The sequence below is a fragment of the Pelophylax lessonae genome (genome assembly GCF_965119305.1).
Source record: "Pelophylax lessonae genome assembly, chromosome: 3".
Taxonomy (NCBI): Eukaryota; Metazoa; Chordata; class Amphibia; order Anura; family Ranidae; genus Pelophylax; species Pelophylax lessonae.
The window spans coordinates 131,119,693-131,141,236 of record NC_138770.1 but is presented as its reverse complement, the minus strand read 5'-3'; the positions used below and the strand labels follow the sequence as shown (position 1 = coordinate 131,141,236).

The window sequence follows — 21,544 nt, the reverse complement described above, 5'->3', positions numbered from 1 at the left end:
TGCATGACCGCGTAATTGTCCGTAAAATTCGCACAGTGCTGAATCGCAAAAAGTGGCCCAGACGTAAGACAGCAAAATCCGCTTTTTACTTTTAACTCTTTGTTTTGTTCAAATCTAGTGTACAGCTGATAATGAAATCTAACAGCACAGAACTGTCCCTGCCTGTCCCTTATCTGAACGTTACTTTTTATTCAAGGCAAGAAACTTGCCTAAAGTGTCCAGGGTGTACACAAGGTTAATTATGATAAACATAACTTCCCACAGCCCCCTCCTTAACATAGACGTGAAAGTTAACTAAGATTTTTCATCACGAAAAAAAGCAACTGAAAACATGAGCTGCATTTTTACATTGTGCGGACAGGTAACAAATATAAAGCAGATGTTATCCTAACTTGTCAGCAAATGTGGAATACCCTTCAAAATGTAGCATGCTGCGGGAAAGGACCCTTGCTCTCTGTGTGGAAGCAGGGGTCTCTCTGTAAAGGTCTGACACACTCCCTGCTGCAGTCACAACTGCACCTCAGCTACAGCCTGCTGCACCAATTGCCAAGCTTCTGCTGGACTTATAGCCAAACATCCACTGCACCTTCAGCCAAGCTTCTGCTGCATCCATAGATATGCCCCTGCTGCACCCACAGCCAAAACTTCACTGAATCTGGAGCCAAACTTCTGGGGGGGGGCGCATCATTTTAAGGTCACCCATACTCTGCCCCTTTCTCGACAGTGTCATGAAGGTGACATCAGTCACCACGCAAATATTTATTTTTAAAGAAGAAATGGCAGAATTTATTTTTAAAGTGTTTGTAACCTAAAAAAAAAAAAATCCTGCCTGGCTATGTCCTCCCCTCTGTAAACTGACCACGGTATACCATGGCTGCTGAGCACTGACACCGTGGTCAGTCTATGTGCCTTCGTCATCCACAGCCCTCCTGTCCTCCTCTGTCCTCTCTCTTCCCCCTCCCTCCCTGCCTGTCTGCTCCTGTGTCAGTGCCCTCTCCCCTCCTGCTGCTGTAGTTTCATTTAAAGTTTCATATCCTGTCTACAGTCTGTTTAATAATCCTGTGTGCCCCTGTGTCTGTTTTTTATAAAAATAAGCCACTCTTTACCAGTTTTCAGACCGCCGATCGCCGCTCACGTGACTCACCGCCTCTCTCCTCCTCTCAGCCTCTTCTCCTCCCTTCCTCCTTCCCTCCCAACTGACGTCAGCAAGGAATCCTCAGCCCCGCCTACTGCAGGCAGCTGTCAAATGGGGAGAGGAGAGAGCCAGCGGGTCACGTGAGCGGCGATCGGTGCTCTGAAAACTGGTAAAGAACTGCTTATTTTTTAAAACACACACAGATAGAGGGGCACAGGCACTCAGAAATATTAAACAGACCAGGCAGGATGATATAAAGTGGCTTAACAACCAATTTAAAGGGGAAGTTGAGATTCCAGGGGGGGGCACTTGCCCGCCCTTGCCCCCTCTTGCGGACAACCGTGGCTGTGCCTCCTCTGCATCCACACTCTGAACCTCTGCTGTACCTCCTCTGCAGTCTCCAGTCTGAACCTATGCTATGCCTTCTCTGCAGTCTCCAGTCTGAACCTCAACTGTGCCTCCTCTGCATCCACAGTCTGCACTTCTGCTGTGCCTTCTCTGCAGTCTCCAGTCTGAACCTCTGCTGTGCCTTCTCTGCAGTCTCCAGTCTGAACCTCTTCTGTGCCTCCTCTGTAGTCCCCAGTCTAAACCTCTGCTGTGCCTTCTCTGCAGTCTCCAGTCTGAACCTCTGCTGTGCCTTCTCTGCAGTCTCCAGTCTGAACCTCTTCTGTGCCTCCTCTGCAATCCCCAGTCTGAACCTTTGCTGTGCCTTCTCTGCAGTCCCCAGTCTGAACCTCTGCTGTGCTTCCTCTGTAGTCCCCAGTCTGAACCTCTTCTGTGCCTCCTCTGCAGTCCCCAGTCTGAACCTCTGCTGTGCCTTCTCTGCAGTCTCCAGTCTGAACCTCTCCTGTGCCTCCTCTGTAGTCCCCAGTCTGAACCTCTGCTGTGCCTTCTCTGCAGTCTCCAGTCTGAACCTCTGCTGTGCCTTCTCTGCAGTCTCCAGTCTGAACCTCTTCTGTGCCTCCTCTGCAGTCCCCAGTCTGAACCTCTGCTGTGCCTTCTCTGCAGTCTCCAGTCTGAACCTCTGCTGTGCCTTCTCTGCAGTCTCCAGTCTGAACCTCTTCTGTGCCTCCTCTGCAGTCTCCAGTCTGAACCTTTGCTGCATCTCTGCTTCATCCACAGCTTCAGCCTGTGCTGCATGCACAGTCTTAACCCCACTGCACAAACAGTCTCCAGCCTCCACCTCTGCTTCCAGTTACCCTGTGCTGCATGCCCCTACTACTTACTATCAGGATCCCAACTACCTCTTAAGCCGGCTGGATTGAAACATTGCTGGCTGGATTGATACATTGATTTAAAATTGGCCAGTTTAGCAGGGACCACCCAAAATTCCATCCATGTAACAGGTTGATTGTACCCAAGTCGATCAGCTAGTTTACAGGCGATTACTGCCAGCGGCTATAGCTGCTAACAGTAATCATTGTGTTCCGCCAGCCAGGAAAGCTCCCTAAGACCCCCGCCAGCAGAGCACAATAGTGTTTCCCGTGGTGGAAGGAAAAAAAATCGGATTACCTATGGACTTTCCACTAACAGAAGAAGCACTCAGAGAAGCAGGGTCCACATTTCATCCCATGACACTTCCTTTGTCCTTCTTTGTCCTTCATGACCCTTGTTGGCCGGTTATGATCCTGTCAAAATATATTCAAGGCCACAATGTCTACATATCAGGTTTATTTGGCTAGTTCCGATGTTCTGCCATGTGTCTTATAGTGTTACTATATTTGTAATGACATTAAATTAATCAGTGCTGTTTGCAGTATCCCACAAGAAGAGATCAGGTTTATCACTGCATAGTGTGTATTTAGGAATGTCTGCAGTATGATGATAAGCATCTTAAGTAAAGGTCATGTATTGCAAGTCTTTCATTTACAGTCCAGACAGGATGACATTTAAAAGGAACTATCATGGATGTTCAGTGAGTACTCATTTTGTGTTACTATTGTAATTTTTACCAGAATGTTGCGTTACTTGTTAGCATTTTAGGGTTTCTTCAGCTAGTGGGGTATCTGATTATAAAGTCATAAACAGCCTAGTCCAAGCTTTCAGTGCCTCTTATCCCTGGTTCACACCAGTACGGCTTTGAAATCGTGCTACCTCAAAGCCACAGAACAGTGCGATTTGCACCTCCAAATTCATTGTGGATTGTGACTTCGTTTAACAGAATTCTATGCAATGAAATCCAAAAAAAGTAGTGCAGGAACCTTTTTGAAAGTCGATGCAACGTGAGTCACAGCAATTTGAACGGTTCCATTGCCGGCAATGGGGTGCGACTAGTCATGCGATTTAAAAACGGGCAAATTGCTTGACAAATCGCAAGGGTGTGAACTTGTTTGCCAGTTAAAGCTAATTTATATTTTGTCTCACACTTTGTAACAAATATATCTGATATTTATGACAGTACTTTATGAGACTGTGAGATCTCTTTTACACCAAGTAGTTTAATTTGTCTGGTTGCTATTTCAGAAGTCCATGCTATACATACAGACTACTTCTCTTCTGTTAAATCCTACCAAGAAAAACCCAGTGTTGTTAAAACATCTATCTATCTATCTATCTATCTATCTATCTATCTATCTATCTATCTATCTATCTATCTATCTATCTATCTATCTATCTATCTATCTATCTATCTATCTATCTATCTATCTATCTATCTATCTATCTATCTATCTATCTATCTATCTATCTATCCCTTGCAACCAACTAGTACTTGGGTGTAGGTACTTACAGCTCCTCGGCACAGAGCTTGAGGTTAAAACAGCAGGAAGCGTGTTGCATGCAATATGTTATTCCCCATAGATAATTAAAATCCCTATAAAATACTTAGAGGCCCACATAACTCTGTAAGTCACACAGACAAAAAAAAAATCCTACATTAGGGGTGGGAGAAATGCCACAACATTGTTTGCTGTGAAAGAAAAAATATTCAGTGTGTATGTCCATGGGAGCATCAAAGTCCTGGTGTTGGTAGTCCACATTCCACAGTGTTGGTGGTCAGTGGGTGGAAGAAATGCCCCAGTGTTAGTGGTCAGTGGAAAGAAGGTTTTAAAGAAATTGATTAAAGAATACCCCAGCATTGGTTTCCTGTAAGTTAAAGATCTCCCCAACATTGGTTTCCTGTAAGTTAACTAATTCCCCAGCATTGCCTTCCTGTAAGTTAAAGAACGTCCCTGCATTGGTTTCCTGTAAGTTAAAGAACGTCCCTGCATTGGTTTCCTGTAAGTTAAAGAACGTCCCTGCATTGGTTTCCTGTAAGTTAAAGAACGTCCCTGCATTGGTTTCCTGTAAGTTAAAGAATGTCCCTGCATTGGTTTGCTGCAAGTTAAAGAACACTCAAACATTGCTTTCCTGTGTGTTAAAGAACACCCCAGCATTGCCTTTCTGTAAGTTACAGAACACTCAAACATTGCTTTCCTGTGTGTTAAAGAACGCCCCAGCATTGGTTTCCTGTAAGTTAAAGAATACCCCAGCATTGGTTTCCTGTAAGTTAAAGAATACCCCAGCATTGGTTTCCTGTAAGTTAAAGAATGTCTCAGCATTGATTTTCTTTAAGTTAAAGGATGCCCCAGCATTGGTTTCCTGTAAGTTAAAGAACACCCCAACATTGGTTTGCTGCAAATTAAAGAATATCCCAGCATTGCCTTTCTGTAAGTTAAAGGACACCCCAGAATTGGTTTCCTGTAAGTTAACGAATACCCCAGCATTTATTTCCTGTAAGTTAAAGAATGCCCCAGTATTGCCTTCCTGTAGTTAAAGAACACTCCAACGTTTGTTTCTTGTAAGGTAAAGAAAACTCCAACACTGGTTTCCTGTAAGTTAAAGAATGCCCCAGCATCGCCTTCCTGTAAGATAAAAAACTCCCCAGCATTGGTTTCCTGGAAATGAAAAAACTCCCCTGCATTGGTTTTACTGTAAGTTAAAGAATGCCGTAACATTGCTTTCCTGTATGTTAAAGAACACCCCAACATTGCTTTCCTGTAAGTTAAAGAAAACCCCAACATTGCTTTCCTGTAAGTTAAAGAAAACCCCAACATTGCTTTCCTGTAAGTTAAAGAAAACCCCAAGATTGGTTTACTGTAAGTTAAAGAAAACCCCAAGATTGGTTTACTGTAAGTTAAGAACACCCCAGTATTGGTTTCCTGTAAGGTAAAGAACACCCCAACGTTGGTTTCCTGTAAGTTAAAGAACACCCCAGTATTGGTTTCCTGTAGGGTAAAGAACACCCCAGCATTGGTTTCCTGTAGGGTAAAGAACACCCCAGTATTGGTTTCCTGTAGGGTAAAGAACACCCCAGCATTGGTTTCCTGTAGGGTAAAGAACACCCCAGTATTGGTTTCCTGTAGGGTAAAGAACACCCCAGCATTGGTTTCCTGTAGGGTAAAGAACACCCCAGTATTGGTTTCCTGTAAGGTAAAGAACACCCCAACGTTGTGAAACTTATGAATTTTCTGCTTAACTCCTAAAATATAACTTATTAATGCATATGCCTCAAAGTCTGAAAGTTAAAGTTAGAGAAAGTTCTAAGATTACTGTGAGGCAAAGGAAGCTATGATACATGTACAGCATGACCGATCACTGCTTCTACACAATGCTGTTTTCACTTACCATGTCCAGCACATGATTTTCCACTGAAAACAACGTATAGGCACTCACCTACAGCCAGTGTCGAACTTTGAGCTGACCTCCATGCAAATCGTTAAATAAATAAAGAGATTAACTTTATAAGGGGACTTTTTGACCTGCCAAATATTTTGTATACTCATTCAGCTACCTCTGAGACTTATATAGCTCTTCTACAGCACAAGCCGGGCAGGAGACTTACTTCTCTGTTGCAGTTAACCACTTGACCTCTGGAAGATTTACCCCCCCCCCTTTATGACCTGGCCATTTTTTGCGATACAGCACTGCGTTACTTCATTTGACATTATTAATGTGTCATGCAACCTTATATATAAATTCAATTTATGTTCCTTTCTTCCCACAAATAGGGCTTTTTTTGGTGGTATTTGATCACCTCTGCATTTTTTATTTTTTCCGCTATAAACAAAAAAGACCAACAATTTTAAAAAATACATTATTTTTGACTTTTTTCCATAAAACATATCCGATTAAAAAAAAAAAAAAAACGATTGAAAAAAAATCTAATTTCTTTTAAAAATGAGGCCAATATGTATTCTCCGACATATGTTTGGTAAAAAATCCCAGTAAGCGTATATTGATTGGTTTGCACAAAAGGTATAGGGTCTACAAATGGTGTGATGTTTTATTTATTTATTTATTTTTACTAGTAATGGTGGCGATCAGCGACTTATAGCGGGACTGCGATATTGCGGTGGACATTCTGACACTTTTGACTTTTTAGGGGATCAGTGACACTAATGCAGTGATCAGTGCTAAACATATGCACTGTCACTGTACTAATGACACTGGCTGGGAAGGGGTTAACATCAAGGGGCGATCAAAGGGTTAACTGTGTGCCTAGCTGGTGTTTTACTATACTGTAGGAGGTGCTTTTACTAGGGGAAGAGATGGAATTTCAATCACAAATTCCATCCCTTCCCTCCTGTCAGAACGGCGATCTGCCTTGTTTACATAGGCAGATCGCCGGTCTGTCCCTCTGCCTAATGATTGGCGGGTGCCGGCGGCGGACATTGGTACCGTGCACCTGACAATCGACTTCCGCTGTGTGTAATCACAGTGAAAGTAAGCCGCCTGCGGCATGCATGCATGCCCCCTACCCAGAAGAGCCTCTACTGCTATAGGGCGGACCTTAAGTGGTTAAGGTAGAATTAAAGACATAACTTTTTTTTTCATTTTGGATGAAGTAAGGGAGAGTTAAAACCCCTGTCGATTTATTTTTGGGATCTTTGTCCCATTGGGGAGATTTCCCTATCACTTCCTGTCCCATAACCAAAACAGGAAGTGAAAGAAAATCCCTGCAAATTAAGGGAATTCCTTTGGGACCCCAATGTCACCAGGACAAGTGTCCCCATTGGAAGATTTCTATTCTATTACTTTTCTGGGGACAACCCAAAATTTGGGATTTTCTTTAACTTTCACTTTCAATGATTATGGTAAAGAGGACAAATAGAGAGGGTGAATCTTCCTAACGGGGACACAGACAGCAATAAAAATTGACAGGTGTTTTAATCCCTCTCCACTCTATCCAAATTTAAAAAAAGTTTTGCCTTTAGTTGTGCTTTAAGTAACACGTAAGTCTTGTCTCTCCCTCAGCCTGTGACTAGACAGTAAAAGAGAAACAGTAGACTGATGAGCTCATCTGTCTGTCACTCTGCTCTCTCCTCCAATCTGCATGTCTACCAGGATGTCCGTTCTTATCACTGCAGCACAACTGGAGATTTTTATCTGCTCAATTTTAAATGCTGTTTGTGTGCCCATAGGGAAAAGTTTTTTCCCTTGTTCCTTCTGACACACAGACAAGAAGGGAGGGAACACAGCACTAAAATCCTGACTGACGTTCTTTACCCCTCTCACTCCAACAGTGTTTCTGGAACTGCTTGGCTTACAGTTGGGGGAATTCCCCCATCAGTTCCTGGTCTAACATCCATCAAATAGTCAGAAAGTAATGATAAGTTACCCAAAGGAGGACACAGGCAACAATATAAAGTGTCTGGTATAAAGAAATGTCTGGATGGCTGAACTCCAATAAAATCACCTTTATTGAGTCAAAAACATGCGACACTCCATACAGCAAATGAGGGAAGGTGATACAGCATACAATACAGCTAACGCGTTTCACACCATACTCGGCGCTTAATCATAACGTAGATAACAATACAAAGTAGACAGAGGTTCTAGTCCTCCTCACTCTATGAAGTATGCAAACAAACTTGACTGAAGTTGTACTTCAGATCACGCCTGGGCAATACCCACACACTGACATTGCCCAATCAGAGAGAAGGGTTTCTCACCCGCCAGAGAAAAGTTACATATTTTAATACATTTTAATTTGTTCACTCATATGGTGAAAAAAACCCGGAAAACTGTGGCAGTACAGGGGTTATTGTGACAATACATCAGCAACACTTGCAGTAGATGGAGAATTGTGGTAATACAGGGGTTATTGTGACAATGCACAGGCAGTACATAGAATATACAATTGTTGTAACACAGGGGCTATGGTGACAATGCACAAGCAACACTGGCAATATATAGAATATACAATTGTGGTAATACAGGGGCTATGGTGACAATGCACAGGCAACACTAGCAATATATAGAATAGACAATTGTGGTAACACAGGGTGTGCTGCCACTCAGCTTTAAATGTCTAGCAGTTGTTATTACATGTTATGTTATGCTATGTTATTGGTATCTTCCTTACACCCCTGCTGTTTCTGGCTAGTTGGTTGCTCCCACCTCCATTTTCCTGCTGTAACTCCCATTTTGTTTAGTTGTTATGAGGAGACTGCAGAGTGTGGAAGCTGTGTAACTTCATTGGAAATTTACCTATGGAAAAGTCTCTATGTTTTATGCCTTTGCTAACTTGAAGCATAAAGAAGCATTGGAGAACACCTCTGGAGTCTTTATTCATTGAGTAAACTATCTGTTAAAGTCATCATTCAACCTGCTGCACACAATTTCAGACTGAGTCTGCAAGAAGGTCACAGGTACAATCGATGCTGAGACAGAACAGTAAATTTCCAGGAATATACAGCTTCAGAAAGTAAATTTCCATGAAGAATCCATCACAGGTATCTCTGCAGCTTAAGAAAAGTAAATTTCCAAGAATCTGCAGCTTCACAAAGTAAATTTCCAGGTATCTGCAGCTTCAGAAACGTGAGTACCCACTTGCCTGTGTGTTACCTGCAGTCACCAGAAGCATTACTCTGCATATGAAACCAGCCACCTACTGAATGCTTCATTACTGTTACAGCCTTCTGAGATGAGCCTTCTGAGATGAGCCAGTCTGAACCAGTTTCAGCACTAGCTAGCTAGTGTAACAAATACCCAGTACCTCAGCCCAGCCTGCTTACTAACAGAAGTCACTACTTACAGAGCTGAGCTCTGGCAGATTTCTAACAAGACACCAAAAATACAGTACTTATTATGTTTGACAGAGATCTCACAGAGTTACCTGCATTTTGTCAAGATAAAGCAGACTCCTTACTTCATTCTCCTCGTCCTGTCAGAGCCCCTCATCCATCCTTGAAGGCAAGGGAGGTTTATGAAGCAAGTAAGGAAGAAACATCTAGTAACCTGACTGCATTATGGGAAAAGACTTTAAGTTGTATAACAGCCACTAATGAAACTAGCAACAATTCTGAGCAATTGAACACTAATCTCTCAAGGGTAAAAGACTTTCTAAGAAGTACTATTCCCTATTGTCACATTCCAACATAGAGGAAGCTGCATTGGAATTAAAGGACTTTACTTCTAATGACCAGCAGAGGCATAGTACATATCTTGAAGCAAAGGCACAGATAGAAGGTAGATTAGCACAGCTACATGAAACTACATCCTGTAACTCTGCTTCTTCCAGACACTCAGGAAAATCATCTAGGTCTGTCCGCTCATATCATAAATCTTCTTCTAAGTCATTGCGGTCCTGCTCTATAAGGTCAATTTTGAGCGACCAAATACTCAAAGCTCGCCAAAAGGTTGCAGTAGCCCAGGTTCAAGCCGCCTGCTCTGAAAAAGAAGCAGCCTTCAAGGCAGAAGCTAAACGCATTCAAGCAAGAATACAAGCAGAAACAGAGGCTCAGCTAGAAATTCTTCTTCAGAACAGAGAAAAGGAAGTAGCTTTAGCAGAGTTATCTGTCTTGGAACAAGCCCTATTGGAAGAAGAAGGAGCAGCTTGTACCAGCTTGGCTGCTTGTCAAGACCCTGTTGAAAGGACCCTACAGTTTGTCTTAACTCAGAACCACGACAATACAGTCCCACCTACAGTTGGAGATTATTCTCATAATCATCCAGCAAGTGGATCAGAAGGCAATGTGTCGCCAAAGCAAGCTGGTCAACTAGACACACCTACTAACAGAGACCCTCCACAACTACTGCACGTTACAAAATCAAGTGAATCAACCTACGCAGCTCATGTGCCACCACAACCCTATGTGCATAGAGATTACAAGGGCACAGCAGAAGACTACAGAATGAACTCTATACCCCCTTTGATACAGCTCTCTTTAAATTCAAATGCTCAGAGACCTTCAGACGACAGACCCTTACCTAGATTAAACCCATCTGCAACACCTTTCTCTCTACCTACCAGCCAACATCATATACCAACCATGGTCCAAGACGGCGCACCATCAGTACCCCCTGTGGTTATAAAAACTGAAAGCACTGACATTGCAGAGTTCAGCAAGTATATGATTAGACGAGAGTTGATTACAACTGGACTGTCTAGATTTGATGACCGCCCAGAGAACTACAGGAGTTGGAGATCTACATTTAAGGCGGTAACCAAGAACTTGGACATTGATCCTCAAGCAGAACTTAACCAGATTTGCTGCACTTAAGAAAACTCTCCGTAACAAACCTGAGAAGCGAGAGCACTTTCTAGCATTCATGCAGAAGATTTTAGTGCCAGCAGTTGTCTTCACACAAACCATTTGGTTTTCAGGACCCAAGTTTTTAATGGACCAGTCTTCTACAAACTCAGAAGAAGATATCGATTTCCACCTGGAGGATCCAGATACTGATCTGGAAATCCGGCCTGAAGTTGTAGCATTGAGTTCCAACATCTGCTCAAGAAGAAATTTGGAGGATGAAGATGACTCCACAGATATGGGGGATGGAGCTGATGAATGGATGCAGGCCAAGACTCTGGTTAAGCCCCCGGATCAGCTGGAACTCAGTGAGGCTGAACTTAAGGAGGAATTCACTCATATCTTGACTGAAAACAACCCTCATGCCCCCCAGAATATTGTGAGGTACAGTTTTAAGGAACGGGCCTACAAACCCATTAGCATCGTGGACCAGCTGGCCGTGCGCTTCTCCCTGGATGGAAACATGTTACGCAAAGACTCTGATGAAGCGCGGCGACAGATGGCGAAGTTGGGAGTCATTGAAGAGACTCAGACCAACGACTCCACAGAGCCGGGAGACAAAGATACAGATGGGAAGTCTGACGCTCAGGCTAGTGAAGAATGGACAGAAGGTGAGGAAATACCATCCAGGAACAAGAAGGAGAGAAAACTGACCAACCAGTTCAATTATAGCGAGAGAGCGTCCCAGAGCATTAACAAACCCCTGCGGGAGCGAGCTTCTCAGACAGAGCCACCTCCAAGGACCACCTTCTCCGCCACTGCAAACCAGTGGAAATTCAACCTACCACACGCTTCATACATGGGCGGAGCATGGGAACGTATGATTGGGATGGCAAGGCGCATACTGGATTCTATGTTGCTTGATGTGAGTTCTTCACGTCTTACCCATGAAGTACTTACTACATTCCTTGCTGAGGTCGCAGCAATAATCAACTCAAGACCGCTGACAGCTGTATCCACAGACCCAGAATGTCCAACTGTTTTAACTCCAGCTGCATTATTGAGCGGGAAAATTGGACAGATCCCAGCGCCAAAGAGCATCTTTGATGTAAAGGACATATATAAACGTCAATGGAAATGCGCTCAATACCTTGCAGAGTGTTTCTGGGACAGATGGAGGAGGGAATACCTCACACTTCTCCAAGGACGTAAAAAGTGGCATATCCAGAAGCCTAACTTAAAGGAAGGGGACCTGGTTCTTCTAAAGGACAAGCAAACTCACCGGATCCAGTGGCCAGTTGGAGTTATTACAAAGGCCATTGCTAGTGATGATGGAAAGGTCCGAAGTGTGGAAGTCAGGATTGTAAAGGACGGGAGCCCAAAAACCTTCCTGATACCAGTCACTGAGACAGTCCTAATTATGCCTGCTTCCAAAAATTCTGATTCAGTGTTATGTGTAGGAGTCACTTAGACCTGTAGCATAGTTAGCTTAGAGGAGAGGGCTACATAGCATTCTACTGTATGCAATGTTAATTGTATGTTTATGGAAAATAATTGTGTAGTGGTATCTCACGATACCAGGCGGGGAGTGTGCTGCCACGCAGCTTTAACTGTCTAGCAGTTGTTATTACATGTTATGTTATGCTATGTTATTGGTATCTTCCTTACACCCCTGCTGTTTCTGGCTAGTTGGTTGCTCCCACCTCCATTTTCCTGCTGTAACTCCCATTTTGTTTAGTTGTTATGAGGAGACTGCAGAGTGTGGAAGCTGTGTAACTTTATTGGAAATTTACCTATGGAAAAGTCTCTATGTTTTATGCCTTTGCTAACTTGAAGCATAAAGAAGCATTGGAGAACACCTCTGGAGTCTTTATTCATTGAGTATATAAACAGAAGACTATCTCTATAGGTTTGGAGTAATTAAGAAAGCACCACGTCCCTATTGAATATTTTAATATGAGAAGTTATACTTGGAAGTATAGCTGGGTGCCACAAAGGGGGACTTTGCAATAGGGTGCTTAGATATTATGTGATATACCAGATATAAAAAGAAAATATACAAAACATATATTTGAGTAAAAAGGCAAAAATACAACTTTATTGTGAACAACAGTAAAAAATATACTGTGATTGAAGAAATCACAGTGTATTGTACAAAATTAAATTATATCACACCGACAATAAACAGCCATATGATTTCATACAAATATAGTCATACATATATTCTCCGAACACAAGGGTAGATGATGTATATACTTTTATACCCAGTTGCATCCACAATGGATGGTCTTTGTGCAGGAGGCGTGGTAGCCCACAACAATTAACCCAACATGTTTCGCAGCACTACCGCCGCTTCTTCAGGGGTATCTTTGAGGGTATCACATAAATATATTTGTCATGAAAGAAATGTAATAATAAGCTAAGATGATAAAGAAAAGAAAAGTGAAATTAGTACAAAATCATGGTATACATATTTATAATAGCTTATATAATTGATGATACACTGTCACAGCTTATTCAAAATAATAACTATAGTAAACAAAAATTATGTAATGTCCATGACACAGAGGTAGCGAAAGTAATATACACTATCCTACCTGTTCGGCATGCAATAGAGCACGCTGTAGTGGGAAATACGACCACAAGGCCAGAGGGAGACCCCCCGGGGGCGGACACAGGAGACCGACCACAAATAGGGCGCAAAAATGCAACTGAAGAAAAGTACGATCTAAAAGTTCAAAAAAAAAAAATAAGAAAAATGTGCTTTTAATTTCATGTATAGCCATCCAATATCTCACCTAGAAAGGGGAGACAGGAAGGGCACCTAATATTATCAGCTTAAGCCGTAGCTCATAGAGCTATGATGGTTCCAAAAGGGGGTTCTTACCTCAGTAATGCCCGACCATGGATATGGGCGGGGACTGGGTAGAAGGAGAAAGTAGATCAAATAAAAAGTCCCCAACAATGTTTCCTAGAAGAAACAAATATAAGATAGTATATATATAATGTGTATCAACCAGGAGGGGCAATCTGGGATATTTAAGCAGATACAAGTATCATATTATCTAAAGATCAAACTAGTCATCCTTAACGAGGATCTAAGCCATTAGATTGGGCTTACCCCTCGATATAGATGTTACCGATAAAGGAATAAAGTGATAGGAGCACAAGGCACAGGCATTACCTGGTAACAGAACAAAGATCACGTCCAGTCCCCGCACATCGCGGTGATGGACGCCAAGTTGCCGCTATTTGTATGTCCGGATAGCTCCACCCGGGTGACGCATAGGACGTGCGTCCTGACGAACATCCGGGCTGACGTCAGGGATGCGCGCGCACCTCGCGCATGCGCATCAGCCAAAGGCCGGTCAACATCCAAAGGCCGTCCGCGGGAGCCATGGGAGTGGCCACCGCGAACGTGTAAAGGAGGGGCAAGCCAAACGACATACCAACACCAGTCCCCCGAAAGGGGGGAGGGGCAGTACCTGATGTCACGTGCCCGCCAATGGGGGAGCCCGAAGTAGTCGCATCCCAATATGTATGGATCAGAGGAGAGCAATCAAATAGCCCGTATTTGAACCTACAAAAACAGGGAAACCAGAGGGGAAAGTGTATACCGCTGGACATTGTGTCATGGACATGCAATATTGTTACTAAAAAAGAAAAGAATTTTTGACGAATGTAAAATTACAGAGAAATAAAGATCAATAATATTAGTAAACTTCATTAATAGGAAAAACCACAACAAATAGAATATACATCAAAAGATTGCAAAATGTATAATCATACTAAGAAAAGAAAAAATGAGTACATATATAGTGCACCACTATATATCGACAGCCCATTTGTCCATAGGGTATTTGAACTCCCCAGGAGGCTGAGACTGGTGTAAATTGATGGATGGAGATGTCGCATGGATATGCTGGTGAAGTTGGACAGGGGGAGAACATAATCAATAGACAAACAACAAGTAAGGACAAATGATGACGGGGAAGAAAGGGAGGGGAAAAAGGGGGGGGGGAAGGAAGGAAAAGGAAAATAAAGAAAAAGAATAAAATAACTATACAAAAAGGGGGGAAGTAGACACAATTCAGTGTACATGACCTATAGAAATGCCTTATAAGAATGAGCTTCATTTAATCCTGGAGGTATAGTGGCGTTTAGCCTTCTCCCTCTGGCCTTGTGGTCGTATTTCCCACTACAGCGTGCTCTATTGCATGCCGAACAGGTAGGATAGTGTATATTACTTTCGCTACCTCTGTGTCATGGACATTACATAATTTTTGTTTACTATAGTTATTATTTTGAATAAGCTGTGACAGTGTATCATCAATTATATAAGCTATTATAAATATGTATACCATGATTTTGTACTAATTTCACTTTTCTTTTCTTTATCATCTTAGCTTATTATTACATTTCTTTCATGACAAATATATTTATGTGATACCCTCAAAGATACCCCTGAAGAAGCGGCGGTAGTGCTGCGAAACATGTTGGGTTAATTGTTGTGGGCTACCACGCCTCCTGCACAAAGACCATCCATTGTGGATGCAACTGGGTATAAAAGTATATACATCATCTACCCTTGTGTTCGGAGAATATATGTATGACTATATTTGTATGAAATCATATGGCTGTTTATTGTCGGTGTGATATAATTTAATTTTGTACAATACACTGTGATTTCTTCAATCACAGTATATTTTTTACTGTTGTTCACAATAAAGTTGTATTTTTGCCTTTTTACTCAAATATATGTTTTGTATATTTTCTTTTTATATCTGGTATATCACATAATATCTAAGCACCCTATTGCAAAGTCCCCCTTTGTGGCACCCAGCTATACTTCCAAGTATAATTTATTCATTGAGTAAACTATCTGTTAAAGTCATCATTCAACCTGCTGCACACACTTTCAGACTGAGTCTACAAGAAGGTCACAGGTACAATCGATGCTGAGACAGAACACAGGGGCTAGGGTGACAATGCACAAGCAACACCAGTAATATATAGAATAGACAATTGTGGTAACACAGGGGCTATTGTGACAATGCACAGGTGACACTGGCAATACATATAATCGACAATTGTGGTAACATAGGGGCTATTGTGACAATGCACAGGTGACACTAGCAATACATATAATCGACAATTGTGGTAACATAGGGGCTTTGATGACAATGCACAAGCAACACTAGCAATATATAGAATAGACAATTGTGGCAATACAGATGGTATGGTGACAATGCACAGGCGACACTAGCAATACATATAATCGACAATTGTGGTAACATAGGGGCTTTGGTGACAATGCACAAGCAACACTAGCAATATATAGAATAGACAATTGTGGCAATACAGATGGTATGGTGACAATGCACGGGCGACACTAGCAATACATATAATCGACAATTGTGGTAACATAGGGGCTTTGGTGACAATGCACAAGCAACACTAGCAATATATAGAATAGACAAATGTGGCAATACAGGTGCTATGGTGACAATGCACAGGTGACACTAGCAATGCATATAATAGACAATTGTGGTAACACAGGGGCTTTGGTGACAATGCACAAGCAACACTAGCAATATATAGAATAGACAATTGTGGTAACTCAGGGGCTATGGTGACAATGCACAAGCAACACTTGCAATACAAATGCTAGACAATTGTGGTAAAACAGGGGCTATGGTGATAATGCACCAGAAACACTTGCAATACATGGAGAATTGTGGCAATACAGGGACTATTGTGACAATGTACATACAACACTAGCAGTTCATAGAATAGGCATTTGTGATAATACAAGGGTATTCTGGCATTACACCAGCAAAACTGGCAGCACGTAGACAATTGTGACAATACAGGGGATATTGTGACAATAAAGTTAAAGCGGAACTTCACTCTCCCAATCAACATTTATTATTTTTAATCCTCATGCTGCTAGCATTAGTAAATAGATAGGGAAGTATGTCATATTTACTTGTTTTAAACTTTTTTTTTTACATTTCATCTGTTATTTCCTGGTTTCCGGCCTAGGCAAATGATGTCATACATCCCAGGCTTCTTCAGGAGGGGAGGAGACCCGGAAGTTTTTTAACATGTTAGCACACTGTTCTGCATGCATGTTTTAGCTAAGGGCAGATGAATCCCAGAAATAATAGTTACATGAATCATTTGCCCTTACTCAAGATGGCCACAGCCAGAAATGCTAGGAGGGTATTTTTCAAAGTGATTTCTTAACAAAATAAAGCAAAGAGACATGGATGGACGGGGGAGTATGTTTTCACCATTAAAAATGAATGTAATTGTGTTTTTGGTTTGTGGTGCTCAGATGCAGTGAAGATCCGCTTTATATAATGTGAGGATTCAAACACCCCCCCACCAAAATGGGCCCCCATCCCCTAACTGGGAGAGACAGGAACTTTGAAGCTGGAGTTTAGCTTTAATTCACTATAAACTCCGGCCTGCCCATCAGCTAGCTGGAATAATCTCAGCCAGGGTGAGACTGGGGCAGTGCACTCCCAGATAGCAAGGATAACTGGCCACAAATGTGTGGCAGTGTTGAATTGTAAGTCAGGTAATATTTTCATTGGCAAGTTGTACATTTGCAGAGTTCTAGTTGACGCTTTTTCCAATTTGTAGCAAATTTGCGTGACAAGTCTCTAGCGAGAGCAAAGTTGCAGTGGGGAGTCTACAGCAAGAGCTCTGCAAGTCTACAGCATGAAAATTCAGTCACAGTGACCCCTTGTGGTGGGATGACTATTGTACAAAATAACTGAACCAGAACTTGCAGAAGACTTGCAGAATGTTTCCAAAGAAAGTTGATCTGGAGCCATGCAATGCCGACTTGCTGCAAATGTGCAACAAACTTGCCATTTTAAAATTTCTGAATGCTGAATTTTGGTGCATGTTTGGTGTGTTAAAAAATTACACCATAAACACACCTCCCCATTAAATTCAATGAAAAATGCATCAAAACCGTGCCCATGATGCATTTTTTATGCAGTTTTGAAGTCACATGCCCTTTTTTCACAGGTGAAAAATGCTGTGGCTGAAGGTCACTGTACTCTGCTCTGGCCTGCATTCAGTTAAATCTGCCAGGGGAGAGCCTGCCTGCTTTTTGCTGCATCGTCCCATGTATTGCTACTACTATCACTGTAGTGACCCAGTAGCCACTATGGTACCACCATTGCCCATGTACTATCACAGTTTTTTTTTTTTTGTGCATTGTCACAGTTTCTCATGTATTGCTGAAATTACATTTACTCACCGGCCACTTTATTAGGTACACCTTGCTAGTACTGGGTTGGACCCCTTTTTGCCTTCAAAACTGCCTTAATTATTCATGGCATACATTCCTCAGAGATTTTGGTCCATTTTGACATGATAGCATCACGCAGTTGCTGCAGATTTGTTGGCTGCTCATCTATGATGCAAATCTTCTCCACATCCCAAAGGTGCACTATTGGATGCGATCTGGTGACTGTGGAGCCAATTGGAGTACAGGGACCTCATTGTCATGTTCAAGAAAGCAGTGGTGAGATGATCTGAGCTTTGTGACATGATGCATTATCCTGCTGGAAGGAGTCATCAGAAGATGAGTACACTGTAGTCATAAAGGGATGGACATGGTCAGCAACAATAATCAGGCTGTGGTGTTTAAACGATGCTCAATTGGTACTAAGGGGCCCAAAGTGTGCCAAGAAAATATCCTCCACACCATTACACCAACACCAGCAGCCTGAACCATTGATATAAGTGTAGCACTACTCCCAAGGGTTACCATTAGTAACAGTAGAACAATCTGGCATTTTCCAAGTGTGTTTACCTCAGACAAGAACTTGGATAGGAGAAGGGATGAGTGGGATACTCCAACTGAACAAAACTATGCACAATAGGCAGGGGCGCCTTGCGTAAATGCTGGTTAACGCTGTGTAATGCTGAATAACACTGAAATTGAGCTAGTCACGGCTAGGCCGCTGGTTTCAGACTGTCACTAGCGGTGAGGCAGAACTAAAGTAATTCTCTGAAGTAATCTGTACTCTGAAGTAGATGACCCGATGTCCGCCGGTCACTCGCGATCGTCCGTTACTGCGGAAGAAAGGCAGGCAGCTAATGTAAACAAAACCGCCTGTCATTCTTCCCTGTGTAAGAATGGAGATCAGACGGTTCTACTATGTAGGACCGTTGATCTCTGTTCTTACACTAGTAGTCACAGCCAATCACAGTTAGAAACACGCCCCTACGACACACTTAACCCCTCCCTCTCCAATACAGTTAACTCTTTCACTGCCCCAGTGTCATTTTTACAGTAACAGTGCATATGTATAGCACTGATTACTGCAGTAATGTCACTGGTAACCCCAAAACTATCAAAAATGTCAGTCAAGGGTCCGATCTGTCCGCCACAATGTCGCAGCACCGAAAAAAAAAATTGCACATCGCCGCCATTACTCGTTAAAAAAAAAAAACAACAAAAATGACAAAAATCTTTCCCTTTGTTAGTAAACGCGATAACTTATGTGCAAACCAATTAAAATACGCTTTTTGCGATTTTTTTAACCAAACATATGTAGCATAAAACAAATTGGCCGAAAATGTTAAAAAATTTAGATTTTTACATTTTTTTTTCATATAAAAAAATGTGAAAAATATTGTTATTTTTGCAAAATTGATGCTCTTTTTTTGTTTATAGCGCATGATCAAAAAATCGCACAGGTGATCAAATACCACCAAAAGAAAGCTCTGTTTGTGGGAAAAAAAGGACGTCAAATTTGTTTAGGTACAGCGTCGCACGACCGCGCAATTGTCTGGTAAAGTCACGCAGTGCCGAATCGCAAAATACCCCCTGGTCAGGAAGGGGGTAAAATCTTCCGGGGCTTAAGTGGTTAATGTGCTTCTTTGTGAGCCACTCCTTTGTTGCCCTGGCAGTATGTTTTGGTTCATTGTCCTGCTGGAAGACCCGTTTATGATCCATCTTCAGTGTTCTGGCTGAGGGAAGAAGGTTCTCATTCAAGATTTTACATTACATGGCCCTGCCTATTAACCCCTCAATGCAACAAAGTCAACCCATACCTTTAGCAGAGAAACATCCCCAAAGCATAATGTTTCCACCTCCATGCTTGACTGTAGGGATGGTGCTCTTAAGGTTATAGTCAGCATTTTTCTTCCTCCAAACACGGTGAGTCGAGTCAACGCCAAAGAGCTAAACGTTGGTCTCATCTGACCACAGTTCTTTCTCCCATTCCTTCTCTGAATTATTTAGATGTTCATTGGAAAACTTCAAATTAACCTATACATGTGCCATCTTGAGGAGGGGGACCTTGTGGGCGCTGTAGGATTTCAATCCATGGTGGCATATTGTGTTACCAATGGTTTGTTTGGTAACTGTGGTCTCAACTGCCATGAGATCATTCACATGCTCCTCCCAAGTAGTTCTGGGCTGATCCCTCACGTTTCTTATGATCATCCTTACCCCATGAGGCAAAACCTTGCATGAAGCTCCAGACTGAGGGCGAATGATGGTTATTTTGTATTAGTTTCATTAGCGAATAATCACTCCAACATTTGTTTCCTTCTTACCGAGCTTCTTGTTGATGGTCTTGTAGCCCATTACAGCCTTGTGCAGGTCTGAAATCTTGTCCCTGATGTCCTTTGACCGCTTTGGTCTTGCCCATGATGGTGCCGTTTGAATGGAAGAAAGATTCTTTGGACAAGTGTCCAACTTCTTTTAACAAGTTGTCGTTAGGAGCACCTTCTTAAATTGACAGGGCTAATCTGTGCACCACATGAGCACATACTATAGCCAGTCTGTAGGAGCCAGAATTATTGTTGGTTGGTAGGGGATCAAATACTTATTTTACTCACTGAACTGCAACTCACTTTATAAAATTTGTACAATGCATTTTCTTCTGAATTTTTGGTTGATATTCTGTCTTTATCACCTATGATAAAAAGTATAGACCCTTAATTTCTTTGTAAGTGGGCAAACTTACAAAATCTGCAGGGGATCAAATAATTATTTTCCCTACTGTATGTGCAGTGCAGAGTTTTGCTGATCCCATGATATGACAGCTACAGTTGGGTCTATGCTCACATATGTGCAGTAAAATATGTTGTTGATCCCATGAAATGACAGCTGCTGCTCGTTCTATGACTACGTAGATGCAGTGCAGAATGTCTATGCTCCAGTTATAAGAGATCTAGAGATAAGCAGTGTTGTGCATTGCTTTCTGACTATGCAGTCCCTGGTGATGTATGAGTCTCTTCAGTAGAACTTAGTTGAAATTGTTGCCAGCTCTCCGAAGCCCCAGGAGAGCTACTGTAGACTTAATTTTTACCCATTCACAGAGTTCATGCTCCCAGTTTCTCCCCCGGGATCCCTCCTTCTACTTAAGGACAGCTGGCTCATATCTGTCATTGCTAATCCTAGAAAACAATAAGTAAACACAAGTCATGTAGTTAGACTTAGATTTGAAGAGACTTCAGGCCTCAAAAGTAAAGACTCAGGAACAGCAGAGCCAAGGTAATAAAAGAGAACCAGCATAAAACCAAAACAGGGCCTACTGATAGCATATGACCTATAATAGCATATATATATAAAATAAAATCATTCGGGGGCCGTACAAAATTATCAACTTAAATGTGCCTGTTATATTTGGTCAAACATTTAATTAACTCACCCCTAATGTGATGGCTGCAACTGCGTCTCTTTGGTAAGGTGTGTGATGTTAGCTGGTATTGATGATGTTGCTACTCGCAACTGGTTTTCCAGGTTTGCGTCGGTTAGTCTGGAGCGCAGTCGACTTTTTGTGGTGGTAAGTTTTGAAAAGAACTGCTGGCGGGTACTGCTGGTGGGTATAGCTGGCTGGTACTGCTGTGAGTACTGCTGGCTCTGGCTGGTACTGCTGTGTGTGCTGCTGGTGGGAAATGCTGGCTAGCAGCG

At 42.2% G+C, this 21,544-nt stretch overlaps 1 protein-coding gene across 3 annotated transcripts in view; it reads left to right on the top strand.

Moving 5' to 3' along the window:
* KCNS3 (potassium voltage-gated channel modifier subfamily S member 3) overlaps window positions 1-21,544 on the top strand; it is a 163,826-nt gene that overhangs the window by 82,983 nt on the left and 59,299 nt on the right. The window contains exon 1 of one of the 3 annotated variants that reach the window (XM_082252230.1): window positions 3,030-3,050. The exons of the other annotated variants lie outside the window; for them this stretch is intronic. The gene's annotated coding sequence lies outside the window, so the exon portion shown is untranslated. Of the gene's footprint in view, window positions 1-3,029; window positions 3,051-21,544 lie in introns of those variants that run through there. 3 annotated transcript variants of the gene reach the window in all.